The sequence below is a fragment of the Lepisosteus platostomus genome, chromosome 1 (genome assembly GCF_059453375.1).
Source record: "Lepisosteus platostomus isolate fLepPlt1 chromosome 1, fLepPlt1.hap1, whole genome shotgun sequence".
NCBI lineage: Eukaryota > Metazoa > Chordata > Actinopteri > Semionotiformes > Lepisosteidae > Lepisosteus > Lepisosteus platostomus.
Window position 1 is genome coordinate 75028806 of NC_142611.1, and position 15320 is coordinate 75044125.

The following is a 15320-nucleotide window of genomic DNA, read 5'->3' on the forward strand; positions in this document are numbered from 1 at the left end:
TTTGAAACGAATGCATGATCGGATCAACAAAATGCTGTGGTGTCACTTTTTGTCAATGAAAAAATAAAGTATTTTCGTTTACAAAGACGGTTACAAAGAACGAGGACCAGGGTAATACTTTGAGTTTACAGCTTGTCCAAGGTAATTCATTATTAATGCTATTAATAATATCTTCGGTAAAGACTTTGATGCATAAAACATTTCTCCATAATTAAAATATTTAATATTCTTAATTGAATAAAGATTGTCCCTGAGCAGTGATTGGGATTCGAAACCAGGTGTTTTCTGGCAACAGCTCAAATGCTGTACGTGAGAGGTTAAGCTTTATTTGCTCCACCTGGCGGTTTTACGGAAGGTGATTCCGGATACTTTTAACATAATCTAATTTGCAAACGGTAAAATGCGGTATAACGCAAAATGACATGATATGATGCGACACGCCCACCGCGTTGTACTGCAGTGTACCACGCTCGTTTTGAATGGCTGCATCTGTCCTCTAAAGAGTACCTTGAAAACTCCATAAACGTACTGGTATATACTGCTATAATTAGGGTGCAATATATCCCTATTCAATGTTCATCAGCTATTACGCTGATGGTAACATCTCAGGATGAGAGGGCAGTAAGGAATGTTCAATTGCAGCTTGTATGATCAAATGTAGCTTTTCTTAAAAAGCAATAAATTAAGTAAAGTAAATCTAATCAATTTTTAAAATTCCTTCATCATGAAAAAACAGGAGAGTATTTTTTACCTTCATACTGTCACTCTTTGCCCTTGCTTTCTAATAACAAAATCAACTCCAACAGCAAAAACCAGGGTGTGTCTTGTCTTGCAAAGTCCATTTTAATGTTTAAATATTCGAATTTTGTGTCCCTGCAAAAATCCTGGTTGGATTACTTTCCAAGTTAAGAACGAATGAACAGATACAAATGAGAGGAAGACATTCAGCACTACAGATGCAGCCATTCAAAATGCGCTGTAAAAACCCGCGGTACGGTAACCTACCCACAAGCCACCGCGGGGCACCGGAGGGTACCGCAGGGCAAGTGATTGGCTGGCCAAAATGACCGACAGGGGCACTCGTGGTGCATTGGTTGGTAGTGCAAAGATTTAATCATTTAATGTCTTTACTGTGCACATTTTAATCCGCTTAGTTTTGAATATTTATATGGATTTTACCACTAAAGGGAAATTTTAGTAGCTGAGCATAAAAAGAAGAGGAGCATAACGCATCTGAAGGTCATAAACGATATTAATTTAAAACATTACTGTATGTATGTAAACTGTACTGTGTATGGCTGGTCTTGGTAGTTTAAAGAAAAAATACACACCAGTCTTCCATTTCTCCCTAAACATTTTAAGCATGAAAGTTTTATGAAACGGTACCCAAATATGCGATTGCTGTATAGAATGAATTTTAATTAAAAAAAATATTTAACACGAACATTAAGCTGTTTACATCTTCCGCCTGAGAACAGTCACCCGTTGCTACCCAACGCAGAATGGTGATTGGCTGACACCATCTGACACCCCTCTGATTGGAGAAAAAAGACGTGCTGGTTTGCTATACCAGGAAGAGGATTTCTTTCAATTCTAAACGTGTATTTTAAAAGTTTAAGAAGTAAAAACCTTACAGCGTACACAGATTTCTAAACTGATCAGGATCGTTATCTTTGTCTTATGCATAATAATGTTCACCGCTCTGTCCAGCAAATTAATAATAAACTTTATTTTATATAGCTTTTTAAACGAATAAGTAATTAGATTGCTCATAAACCTAATCACTTGCTTTTTCTTTTTATTTAGGCTCAGATTTCAACTATAGATCGTATTATTAATAACCATAATAACAACCAACCAACAAAAACAACCATATAAACATAATACCAACCAAAAACATAGATAACAACCACAATACAAAATCAAATAATCAAACCATTTTACACTCGCAAAGTCCTCCAATTATCATAATCCCGCCCCTTATGCAAAACCAAACCTTCCTCCCATCCCAGTTTATCCTGTTTATCATAAACAAAATCCACCTCAATTTTCAACATAAAGCATTACACAAAATCAATACCTCAACACTCCATACTCAACAACGATAATTCACAAACAGCCAGAACATGTAACTACACATTCCCAAACATACCCAAACATAGCCCCGCCCCTTATGCAAAACCAACATCCCTCCCCTGTTCTCTCTCTCCCCTGGCAGTTGTAATTGTTTTTATTTTCAAATAAATTTTAGCAAAGTCATGTATTTTAAAAATCTTAAGATTTTTCTATTTATGTCTTTATTTAGTGGTTTCATTAGTGACAAAGGCTAAACTTTCTTGGAAAAATGTCTTTTATGTAAACCATGTTTGCTATTAATTCATTCAGGGCTAAAATATGTTCATGGTCTTCTAATGAAAGAAGGGTTCCTTTCGCCGTAGTCGGGAGCCTAGCCTTTAACTAGTAAGTACTGTATTTACTGGGTTTTTGGGGGGGGGGGGTGTCTTTCGCTGGAAATCTCGCCTCCTACTTTGAAAATACCCGTGAAACCGGTTCAATTCGTCACAGCCAGCACTCCTGCAGAGAGTTGGGTTGTACTTGCAGTGCATACAGTACACGCGTTATGCTCTTCGTTAATATCTGTGAAGTTTTATTTAATCTCTGAGCCATACTGATTCTTCTGGAAGCCAGTTTCCGCCAGGGAGTAAAAAAAAAAAACACTATGGTATTCTCTCCAATGCAGTGCAGTTAAAAACATACCTCTGATGCTGCTCCTAAATGAATATCGTTTATGACCATCAGAAGCTTTATGCTCCTTTTCTTTTTTGCAGTGGATTGAACAGGGAGAGGCATTTCATGATGTACTTTTCACTGATGAAACAACAGTGGCTCTGGAACAGTTTTCAACCAAGTCGTTTTATAAAAAGGGGAGATATGTACACGTTACTGAAGCTAAAAGTTTAGCCTTTGTCACTAATGTAAACACTAAATAAAGACATATAGAAATCCCATTTTTAGGATCAGAGTCTTACATGTGGTTATTTCGAAAACGTTTGTACGTGCTCCTTCTTACCATGTTACTGTTTACCGTTACTGACCATATTAAGTTTAAGTGCCTGTGGGCACTTTTCCTGTCCGTGGGGGGTGGACCGTCTTTCATTAGAAGGTTAGTCTATTCTACTCTGAGAATGTAGAGGCGGTGGGAAGTGCCCGCGGTCATTTAATTAGTATTAAAATCTTAGTTATCTTTCTAGTTCACAGGTTTGCATGCATAATTTAATTTTGAAAGCCACTGAGACATCAGGTACTACTGTTGTATTTATGAAAAAGAAACAAAACAAAAAACATACTAACAACTGTGCCATCCTACTCCTTAGTTAATACATTTTATTCATAAACAGTTAACATTGTTAGCAAAATATTTTGAATTATATTTAACCCTATTTTTTCTTTAGTTTTGTATTTAACTTATTATATGATAGTCAGACTTAATGTATATTAATGTATATTTGAACAATGAAAATATATTTTTACAAGATTTTACATTAAGCACTTAAAATTAATATGGTTAATAATAGTAAACTGTAACATGCTGTTACAAGATCGGTTAACTGCGAAGAAAATCCTTTCAGAGAAAATGTTTCAGGTGTGAAGAACAAACCTGTTCCCACACACTCTGCCCCCACTACCATTAGAATATACACAAACATTTTAGCGTTTCATTCTGAGCAGAAGACCCTCACACCTGAAGAGTGCTGGCTGTGACGAATTAAACCGGTTTTACAGGTTTCAATCACAGATTGGGACTCAGTAAAGTAACACACAGCGCCACTGGATTTGATAATACTGTACCTAACCAAAATCCGCAATATGGAAACAGAACCTAATTGTTGATAGATGATGTACTCGTAACATTTTTTCAAGACGAACTACAACATTTAAAAAATGACTTGTATGTACTTGATATCTCTAATCAATCCACGGGTTCCAGCACAAAACGAAACTAAAACGCATACCGTTTAGCGCTTCTTATTAGTTGCTCAAAAGTAATTTGACCGTATGAAATGCATAATATAAACCTAGAAACATATACGTGAGCAGTACTTAAGCACTGTAGTATCGGTGTTAAGACATACCTCTCAAATACTGTAAATCAAGTTAAAAATATCTCAAAACCGATTCTGGTCGTAATGAAACCATGTTTCGTGTATGTTTTCTTTTTCATCTTGAAATAACTCATTTCTAAATACCTTTTTCACTGTTAACATCTTGTAGCAACTTTGCGACAAAATATACACTCTGACAGTTCATCCTGCTACCAACATTAAATAAAACAAATCTTAAGATTTCTATATTTATGTCTTTATTTAGTGGTTTCATTCGAAGCTTACAATGTTTAGGGAGAAATGGAATACTGGTGTGTATTTTTTTCTTTTCATGATAGGTGTCGCATTTTAAATCATTTTCGTAGTTAGAAATTATGAAACGCCCTGTTAAAAGCAAGGAAGTTTTTATGCCCGTTGAAGTAAAACAAAATGCCTGACAAAGTATGGCTTGGACAGATTCCAAGTGCTTGTACAAATGTGCTAAAGAAATTATACTTTAGCACTTACTTTAGTAAGTATACAGCTTGTCCAAAGTCATCCATTATTAATACTATTAGTAATATCTTCAGTAAAGGCTTTGATGCATAAATATTTCTGATAAAGGTAGGTTGTGTACTTTTGTCCAACTGAGCAATCTTGCTTTCATAAAATATACCAACATTTGAATGACTGATGATTAACATGCTGTAATACACAGTTCAAAATTAAAGGCTCGAATGCTGTACATGAGAGGTTAAGCTCCCCCTGGCGGTTTTACAAGGCGACGCCGGATAGCTAGTCACGTGACACACGTGATACCGCGTGATACCCCGGTGGGCGTGTCGCGGTATGTCGTGAAATACCTCACCCATTTTGAATGGCTGCATCTGTATGTTTTCCCATCTAGCCCATTTGATAGAAGTTAATTATATGGCCATAAGAAAGGTTAAAAATGCAAGGAGGTCACCCCAATCACATTGCTTTTGTAAATGCCCATGTCTATGAATGGGCAAAAATGTTAATGTATTTATTAGGTTAAAATATGAGGCAAATAACTTAATATCCTAAAAATGTACACATAGGGAAAACCAGTCTTCCCAATGATACACAGATATCAACTAATACACACCCAGGCAATATAAACATTTCTGGGATTGTATTTCAGATTTACTGGGAGACGCTGTTTGTGAGTCAGTCTTGTGCAGTAACAGATGGACAATAGAGTCAACTGAAGTTCCTAATAAACACCTCATAGAGTATTCAACTATCATCCTGTCTAAATTAAATCCCCTTGCTGGCAGACAACAACTGTATAACAGGTCCTAAACAGGAAAACCCTAAAGTGCTAACAACTTGCAGCAATGGAGGATGAGATGTCTTTTGACTGCAGGAAAGTCCAGACATAAAAAATCATCATCATCTGTTACAGTATTGTTACTTAGGATATACTGCCCAATATAACATCCTCCAATTTCTGTCTTATACTATTTATTATGAAGTGTAATGTTTTGTTATAGCACTTATCATATTTCCCATAAGAGGCATTACAGATTCCAGGTATGGTAACACATAAAATACATGTTTAACTTGATAATACAGTAGGTGATAATAAACACAAAAGCAACAAATATGCTATGCCCCAAAACTTTGTTCCCATAAATTACTACAAGGTGGTGAACTCCTACACAAATCAAAAGACCTTAACCATCCAAGGGGGTTTATGTAGTATGAAGCTGAATCAAGCCAGCCAGATGCTTTTCAATGAAAAATTAACTAGGCTGGAAGCTATATGGCCTTCCCTGGAGGTTGAGGGTTGACTGATTATATGGTAAAAGAATGCACATAAATTCATGTATTCTAATTTCATGGGCAATCAGACAATCACCTTTTATTATATCCCTTCAGATAAAAGGGAGTTTGTTAGATGTTGTAGAGCTATGTATTCCTCAGGTAAAAATATGTGCTAGCATGCATACTTTTTTGGGCACCCTTGATCTTGCCTGCACTATCTATACAGTATAATTGTTCTGTCTGATGTTTACATTGTGGATATATTCCCTAAGCAAAAGTGATGTTGTAAGGCTGAAAATTGCTGTTACAAAAGACTCAGTGGAAGAATAGTAACAAGCAACTTGATCAGATGAATTAGTCTGGCATCATCACAAAAACCTGAAAACGTATGCTTGCTAGCTTGCCTGAAGACATCCTACCATTAACGAAGGTGAAGTCAGTTTCAAAGAGCAATTACAACAACATCTAGAGCATATTTTCAGTAGAATAAGCAATGTTTCCTTTTCTATGCCAAGGGCATATGTCTCATTATACAAGACAATAAATAGTCCACTAATTAAGGATTCTTCTTTGTAAACAACATAAATATTTTGCTTTTGCTCATTAATAATGATATTCTATCTTGACATTTCACTGAGACAAAGTAAGCTGCCCTATGATACTGAATACAAAGAATGGTAAAAATCTACATCTACTACAAAAAAAGTGCTTTGTGAATGTATTGCTTGGATTTATTCAATGTAGTGCAATCTGTGGATTATAAAAGACAGCTGCAAATGTTTCTTAAGAATAGTGAAGCATTACAGGTGTCTGCCTCTTCTTAAGATAGTGACAAGTAAATTTCATTATTTCAAGCATTTTTTATATGTAGCTTGCTTTTATTTTTTTATGTCAGATGGCACTATGTTAATCCATTTTGTTTACATGCATTTTCTAAACTTAAAATTTTCATCAATACTTGACTGCTCAAATGGAAAGCTTCTAAGAGTAATGCCAGTTACCATACATGTTAGCAGAAACTAAGGGGAAGAAAATGAAACAGATTAATTGCAGAACAATTCAAACCTGTGAACTGAGCAATTTTGCAGTCATGTTGCAACTTGACAGTCATGTTAGCAGTATCACTTAGGTGTTTTGTTTCAAACCTTGTGCAGGATTTTAATTTTTTTTTGTTCAATAGAAGATGCTTTTATGAAGTGACCAGGATATTCTATTATAGTGGTTACGCTACATTTTTTAAAATGGTAACTTTATTCCAACTATGCCACCTTGCATTATAGAAGAGTAGGACCTCTCAATTCTACCATCTGGGTGTTCCTAAAGTACAAGGTTCTTCTTAGCTGAGCAACTGTGGTGTCAATGAGAGATACTGACAAATAAGGAACACAGCTTTTCATTTTTAATTAGCTTTTCATAACCTCAAAAGGTTTATTTTCAGCAGTAAAAATGTACATAAATAGAATTTTGCTAAAAACCAAGGAAACTAACAAATGTAAAACTATATAACAACATACTTCTCAGTATTATGGAGAGTGGTAGAAATTCACCATTTACAATAAAAATCACAATTTAAACTAACGATAAACACACACAGAGGAACTATAAACAAGATTTTACAAACAGCTCAATCATAAAAGGATAACAGACTTACATTACATGAGGGGCGCATTATATTTTTAACGTTAACAGGCTTATCCCTTAGCCCAAACCAGCCAACAAAAATATAATGTATCTTCCTCCTGGATCCCAGGACTACTCAAATGAAGTCTGTTAAGCAAATGTAGCATGTCCCAGGGAAAAAAAAGAAATATGTTCACATCTCTGTCTGCAAAGGTAGTTAAAGAATATTTCTCTCTGCTTGGCCTCTGTTTTCTTCCCTTATTTAAGTCCTCTTGCCATTCTAACACAATAAGCACAGTGCCACCAATCTTTACAGGCTGAATCATACACTGCCTAGACTCTCATCAATTACCACGGGATGTGGACAAGGCCTGATCAGAAGGGACAGAAAAGAAAATATTAAACAATAATATTCACCATATACAGTAAATCCCGTACAATTCTAATCCAACACTCACACCTGTTAGAGTAGAACCATGGACATTTTCTCCCATTTCAGTCACACAACTCTCTACCTCTTTCAAAGTCACCATGATATGGCTTTAAGGTGAGATCCTTAACTAGTTTCTTACTAGCCCAACTGCTCAGTTTGAAAGGAGGGCGTGATCTAGGCATGGTCTGGATGCCTTCCACTTTATAATGCTCAACTTCCCAATGCTCAACAGGAGATTAGTGGTCTTTGAAATGTACATATACCCTTCTCAAATTCTGTGCCTCTATATTTCAAAAGCTCCCTTGTCTTCATGGTTGAAAGAAAGGCTTACAGAAAAAGGGATATTTATTCTGAAATCATATGAAAAGTCTATTACTGCACACAGATGGAGGCAACACAAGTAATTGTGAAGCTTTTTAAGGTCATTTTGAGTATCTAAATTAATTTAGTTTTTCCAGTAATAAAGGGCTTGAATGCTTACGTATCATGATTTTCCTTTTTTCTTTTGTATTATCTTTTTCTTTCTTTAATTTTTGCTTTGAATATTTAGAGTAGGTTTTATAATATCAAAGATAAATTGCTACCTAAAAGTGTCTTTAATTTTTCAAGCAACACAGTTTGAAAATCGTGCAAGGTACTGGATACACCATCCTTAGTTAGATAGGCATTTTGGTATAACATTGCCATAGGCTGTAAGTTTTGTAAGCTATTTCATTTTCTTTATTTATGCTTTGTCTTCATCACAAACAGCACTTAATTGCAAATCTCCATTACATCTAGGAATCATCTGTTCTAAAATTCATGTTTACTGCTAGGCAATATTATACTGCTTTTCATTGATAAAGTTGTATATGAGCACAAAACATCAGTCTGAGCTTGGTTTGGGCACCTCTTCCACTGCTTTTGCCAGTCCTGGTGTCTGCACCCCAGTCATGGCCCAAGCAGTAATAGTGACAGGTTCCTTCCCCATATCCCCCCCATCCCCTGCTGGCATCCAACTGGATACAGTGTTGGTCTCTGACCTCCCAAGTTCATCAGATAACATCCCAGGGAGTAGTATTCTCAAGTGGACTGTACTAGTCTGCTTGTCCTCAAGGATGTCTTTAGCTGCTATTTTTTTAGAAGTTCCACACAGAATGTTTTGTGATTCATCCACATTTGGAAAAAAGACCAGTGAGGTTAACATGATTATACACTGAAATGTGTAAGCTTGTTTCCATAATAAGCCCTCTGCAGCTCTTCATTTCTATTGTTCCCTTCACATTTCTTAGCAAACCGTTCTCTCATTTCCTGCAACAGCAGGTGGTTACTCTCTACTTATTACCAAGAGCTTTTAGATTAGTCTTCCCAGGTGAACACATCATCCTTCACAGCCCATTGTGGAACTATGGTCTCTACCAATAAAATCCTAGATCAGCATTTTTCTGATGCCTACCTTGTATGTGTCCAACAATCCATACTTTGCTTTGGTTGTGTACTTTGGGACATTGTCATGCCATGCACAAAAGAGAACTTCAGTCCTAGCTTCAGCTTTCTTGCAGAAGGCAGTGGGTTTTCCTTAAGGATTCTCTTTGCATTTCTGTCTCGAATACTGAAAATTGCATCCTGTAACTATCAAAGACTCACATCCTAATTCAGCAATTCTGATAACCATGGGTCTTACCAAGGCTTCTCTCACATTTCAAAGACTAATAGGGATGGTGCTTAGTGGTCTATCATTTGTGAATGGTGCAAGAGATGCACACCATGTGATACCAGATACAGTCCTGTGCCTCATCACCCTTGAAGACAACCGTTGCTACACAACCATTCCAAAAGGAACAGTAGCTTCTGATATTCTGGAACATTCTGGTCATAAATCATGGCAGACTGTATGTACTTGTGGTCAAAGATTATTTTTTCAAGTATGTGAAGTTTTTGCCTTTCCAGATCAGAGATCTACAACCATAGCTAAGAGTCTCTTTGAAAACTTAATTAGTGAGCACATCATCCCAGACATTTTGCACTCCAGTCAAGTATGTCAATTTGAGTCAGATATTGTCAAACATCTCTGTCAGATGTTGAACATTTGTAAAACTAGAACAAGCCCATATCACCCTCTATTGGATAACATGGTGGAGCAGTTTACTAGAATGCTCATTGATCAGTTTGTAAAGATTCTTCTTCAGCAACCAGGACAAAGGGAACTTAATCAAGTGGCTTTAGCTTACAACACCAGCACTCATTCTACAACAGCTTTCATTCCTTGTTTCTCACATATGACAGAGAAGCTAGAATACCAGTCAACTTACTGTTTCCTCGAAGTTCACAGTCTACTTCCACTCTAAGTTCCCCTGAAAATTACACTGCTCATCTAACCTGTAGGCTGCAATTGGCTTTTCAGTCTACCAGACATACTGTAACATTGATTATTATCATACTGAGAAAAGAGTCTCAAATTGATCATTACAATAGGTCAAGACCTTACAACTTGCCTATGCTTGAGGCTAGAAAGGAAGAACAATAATTTGATGGGCATCCATCTTTGCATCCAAAGCCTTCAGTCCTGATTTCATTGTTGGGTGTCAAGGAAAATAAAATGGTACCCATGGGTTTTTACTTATTTGTTTCACAAACTGTGCTAAAGATGCTTCCACAAAGGAATATGTTAATAATTCTGGACTTAGCAAAATGATGTAGCTGGGTGAGATTATTGCATTTGATTTTATTTGCATTAGTGGAGATTGTAAATTAAAAATAAAAAAAAAACATCTTGGGAATGGGAGGAATGGGTGGAAGAAAAATGAATGTTCTTTCTTTGCTTATTACTTGCATGTTCTCGGTTAGTAAATATCCCTCCAGCAGCTGTCACTGGAGCTTGAGCGTTACACATGAAATTATTACCTCGCTCTTCTATATTTTAATTACTTATACTCAATAAACTGTCTATTTGTTTGGAGAAATCCCTTGTTGTGTAAATGCATTTTCTTCATGCCTTGGCAGATTATTGCCTCAAGCGAACTCAGAACTATATCAAGACAACATAATGATGAAAAACAGATACTTATAATTGTCTTATTTCCTTGAGCTGGAGTTACCAAAAAGGACCTACAAAGCACTTTGTAAATTTCACAACTTTGTTAGATGAATTCAAGACCTTCTGTGTAAATGAAATATACAACAATTATGACAAAGATACTCAGAAAGTTAAATCGTAAGAAAATACATTGATTGCAATCCATTTTACAATTTACCATCTGAGTAAAACATCTCATAGCTATTGGTGTTTTAACAAAAGATCACCGATAAGGTATTTTGAAAGGGAAGCCACATATATAATGTCATACAGTATATACATTTTTAATAGTAGGTACACTTTTTTAATTTTGTGAGTAGTGTTGTTTCTTGTGATAACAAAACATACTGACCTGATGCTACTTCATGAGAATCCTAGGTGATCTTAAGTTATTATTGTACAAAACAGTATTTGAGTTGTGTTAAAATGACCAAAATAAATTAAGGTTCTGTACTCATTTAAAAGAATCATTTAAAATTAACTTTAACAGAGCAGAAGGTAATGACTATTTCCATTGTGAGTGATGAAGATCCATGAGAGAAATTGCTCAGAAAATAAGATGCTCTGTTATCTTCAGCCTAGAGACAGGCCATGTAGATAGCTTACTGTTTATAAAGTAGTGTCTTCTGTGTGACTGTGAACATCTGAAGTGGTAGGGAGAGTGAGCATAGTATCAAAGGAGCACCAGGATCAGAGGGAGTAGTTTGCAGAACCCCAGTCCCCTGTTCTACTGCTACTGCTCTGAAGACTGAGAGGAAAGCTAGTACAGCACAACAGGAAGAGATTCTTGAAGACCTCCTCAAATAGGCAGAAGATAACCTCAGCCCTTAAATCCACAACACTAAAAAGAGGGCCCCAGTGGTGGTGCAAAAAAATGAACTTTTGGTCTTACTGCTTTGAGCATATTAGTCTATTGCTCAAGGTCAGACTCATCTTAGATAGATGGTTGGACTAGGATTAGATTAGGGACTTGTAGAACCAGAAAAACATTTTTAGCTTGATACTTAATTTTTTTTTTCTTCTTAAGCGGTAAGCTTATTGTTTTCTTCTATCATGTGCTCGCTTAGCCATCCTTGGTATCGCCATATGAATCCTGTACTGCTTTAAATCTGTGATTGCCATAAGGATTCTAAATTCTAAGAGTTTTTTTTGTTTTAAAAGTTTGCACAGCATCAATGAACAATTGTTTGCCCTTGAGACACCTGGTGGAAGGCAATGTGTGTGAAGATGTTGTGATCACTGTTAGGCTAAATATTGTGTTGCATTGTTCAAAGCAATGGTGTAGCAGTCTAAATGTGATGATATGGCGAGGAAACTATTTTAACACAAGAACTCTTCTATTTCAGAGTGAAGGGAAGCTTATAGTGATACAGTATATTGACAAAGTCCTTGAGCCAATGATTTATTTCTTCATTCCTACAACTCAGTTCAGAAATATGTTCCAGCAAAACCACACAGGGCTAAGTTCATAATGACATGACTTCAAGTCAACAATGTCAAGGTCTTGCTTTTACCAGCTTTATCTCTTGATCAGAATGCCTGTAAGAAGAACTCACCTGTGTATTTGAGTGTCCACAATCTTCCAGCCTTCACTAGTTTTCATTTTAACAGTGTGTTTTTGTTCAGAATGTGTTTAATATCTAAGTTAACATATTTCATTGAAAATATTCAACTTAAACATTGTGTTTAGACAACAGAAATATAGTAATAGTCAACAAATATACTATATTAACTTATGCTTAAAATCTAGTGTTGTGCATAGTAAAATAACACATCCTTTAGATATAAACATCAAAACATATCTGCCAAAGCTAAAACATTTTACAGACTAAAGAGGTGCACATCTTGCCTGCACTTTAAATTTCTGGAGATAAAACACAGCAGTAGTGGAAATGAAGAAATAGCATGAAAAGACATTGACAGTAGGATAGGTCCACCCGTTAGCTTACTAATGTTGTTCATATTTTCCCTTTCAGTGACTCTTTGCACTATGTGTATGAGAGAGATTGATGGCTATGAGATATGGCTTCTGGACTTGTGGCTGTTTGAATCAATGAGCATTCTTTTCAAGGTTTCAGTAATGAATAGACAGAGTTGTTATCATCACATTGCCGAAAAAACGACAGACACTTTATCAATACGCCTAACATTAAGAAACAGTTACCTCCAAAACAAAAGTCTGCTTGAAGCCACTAAAGCAAGAACTTCACTGCAGTATCACTCGAAGATCCAATAACTGTTTTCACAAATGTGTTTCACTATCACCTACCCAAGGCGTCTGCAATTCCGGTCCTGGAAAGCTGTACTGCCTTAGGGTTTTTCTCCAGCTGAATTTTAAATGACTTAATTGGCTCAATGTGCTGCTTATATAAGCAGATCCTAACACGCTTTCCAGATTTGTATAAAACTGCAGGGCTGTGGCTTTCCAGAACTGCAGCTGGAAACACCTGACGTTGCACATCATCGCAACTGTTGTTTTCAAACATAACCTCTCATGTTTTCTTAAAATAAATGATATTTAGTATTTTTCGTAACTTATGTTGCACTTGAAAAAATAATTTTCTCCAGTGCGTCCTAGGTTGGACAAAAATAAAATTGCCTCATTAACATTTTCAAGATCATCCAGCTATCTGCAGCTTGCACACATCTTTTCCCTTGCTTTTCTCATGCTACTCAATTACTACAATCCCTCCATTGACTCCCTATTGCTACATGCCTCTCATTCAAAGCCCTAATTCTCACCTGCTGATCCTGGTTATTGCCTACTGCTGTCTCTGCCAGTCTGATCTTACCTATCTTCAGCCTTTTATCTTTTTCTACAACCCCTCCAACCCTTTCTTCTCCTCCTCTTCTGCCAGACTTTCCAAGCCCCCTCTCTTCTACCACTCAAGAGATTGTTCATTTTCCTAACTCTTCATTTTTTTCACCCCTCAGTAGTGTACTGAACTACCCACAGTAATCAGAATTGCTCAAGATGTATCTGTTTACACAACACCTATGATTGTTCAAGTACATCCTTCAATAGCTCTTACACTGAATAGTTTTAATGTTTCCGATGCTGGAAATGGTAATGTAACTAATTACACCTAATTACACATTTCTGCAGTAAATGCACTGCTGTATAAATACTCTCCAGGTCATCATTGAAAATGATTTTTTTCTCAATTGACTTATCAGGTTAATAAAGGAATAAAATGGAGAAGAATAGCATGCACTAATGATATATATATATATTATTTCTTCTGCCAAAGCAGTCCATTAAATGTCAGATAAAATCCAGAAATGGGCAAAACCTCAGACTATTTGCTATAGCACAACTGGAAAAAAAACTAAACTAAACAGTGGAAATGAAGGAAATAATAGTAATACAAATAGCTTCAAGCAGCAATCATCAGTGCCAAAGCAGATATATCCCTATTTCCACATTCACTGCAGATACATTTGAGCTCTGGGACTACGTGCAGTTTCATTTGTTAGTCACACTGTACCAGTAAGATCTAGGTTTGTGTATCTTGCAAAGAGATACACTGTTTAACATGCTTCAAATCTTTACAGGCATATGGTTGACTCTGACACAGCTTACCACAGGCATCTTTCATTTGTTTTTATCCCTTGAAGGCGATATACGGTAATTCGCTTGTGTTGGGTTGCAAATATCTCATTTTGATCTGAAATTTCTTGGCATTCCGTTTTTAAAATACAATTCATTTTTTTCATTACCTGTATTATAAAGAGGTATTTCAAAACAAAACAAGTCAAAGCAAGCTATATTTTACTGAAATATTTACATGCTTTGAATACAAATCCAAACCGCTAGGCAAAATGTTTTTCAGGAAACAACCAAGAAGGTCAGATAACGGTAGAAACTACTGGAGAGCAACAATCCGAAACGCAAGGCTAAATCGTAAACAAGGGGGCAAGCTAGAAGGCCAGATACCGAATAGAAAGTAGAAGCAAATAACGCGCACTTGGGAGATTGAGGAGAATCCACAATAGTGAGCGGGGAAGTGAGAAAAGAGGGGAACTGAAATAGTGACGGGAGTGAATGGTACATTATTTGCAGGGTGAGCGTTTGTTAAACACAGTGCGCATCGGAATGAGAGAAGGGTCTAACGTTAACTAATGTTAACTGAAAAACAAATCTACCAATGTGTGAATACTGAATGCCCAGTGGAAAAAAACAGCAACACCCTACAGTCTTGTGAACCAGTTATACCTGGCAATGTATATACTCACAAAGACAAAACTGACCTGAATCTCTTACAGTATATGGATAGCTATAAACCTGTAACAGCAGAATCTATACTGGTCATATTAGTGTATCTAGTTTACTTTTCTG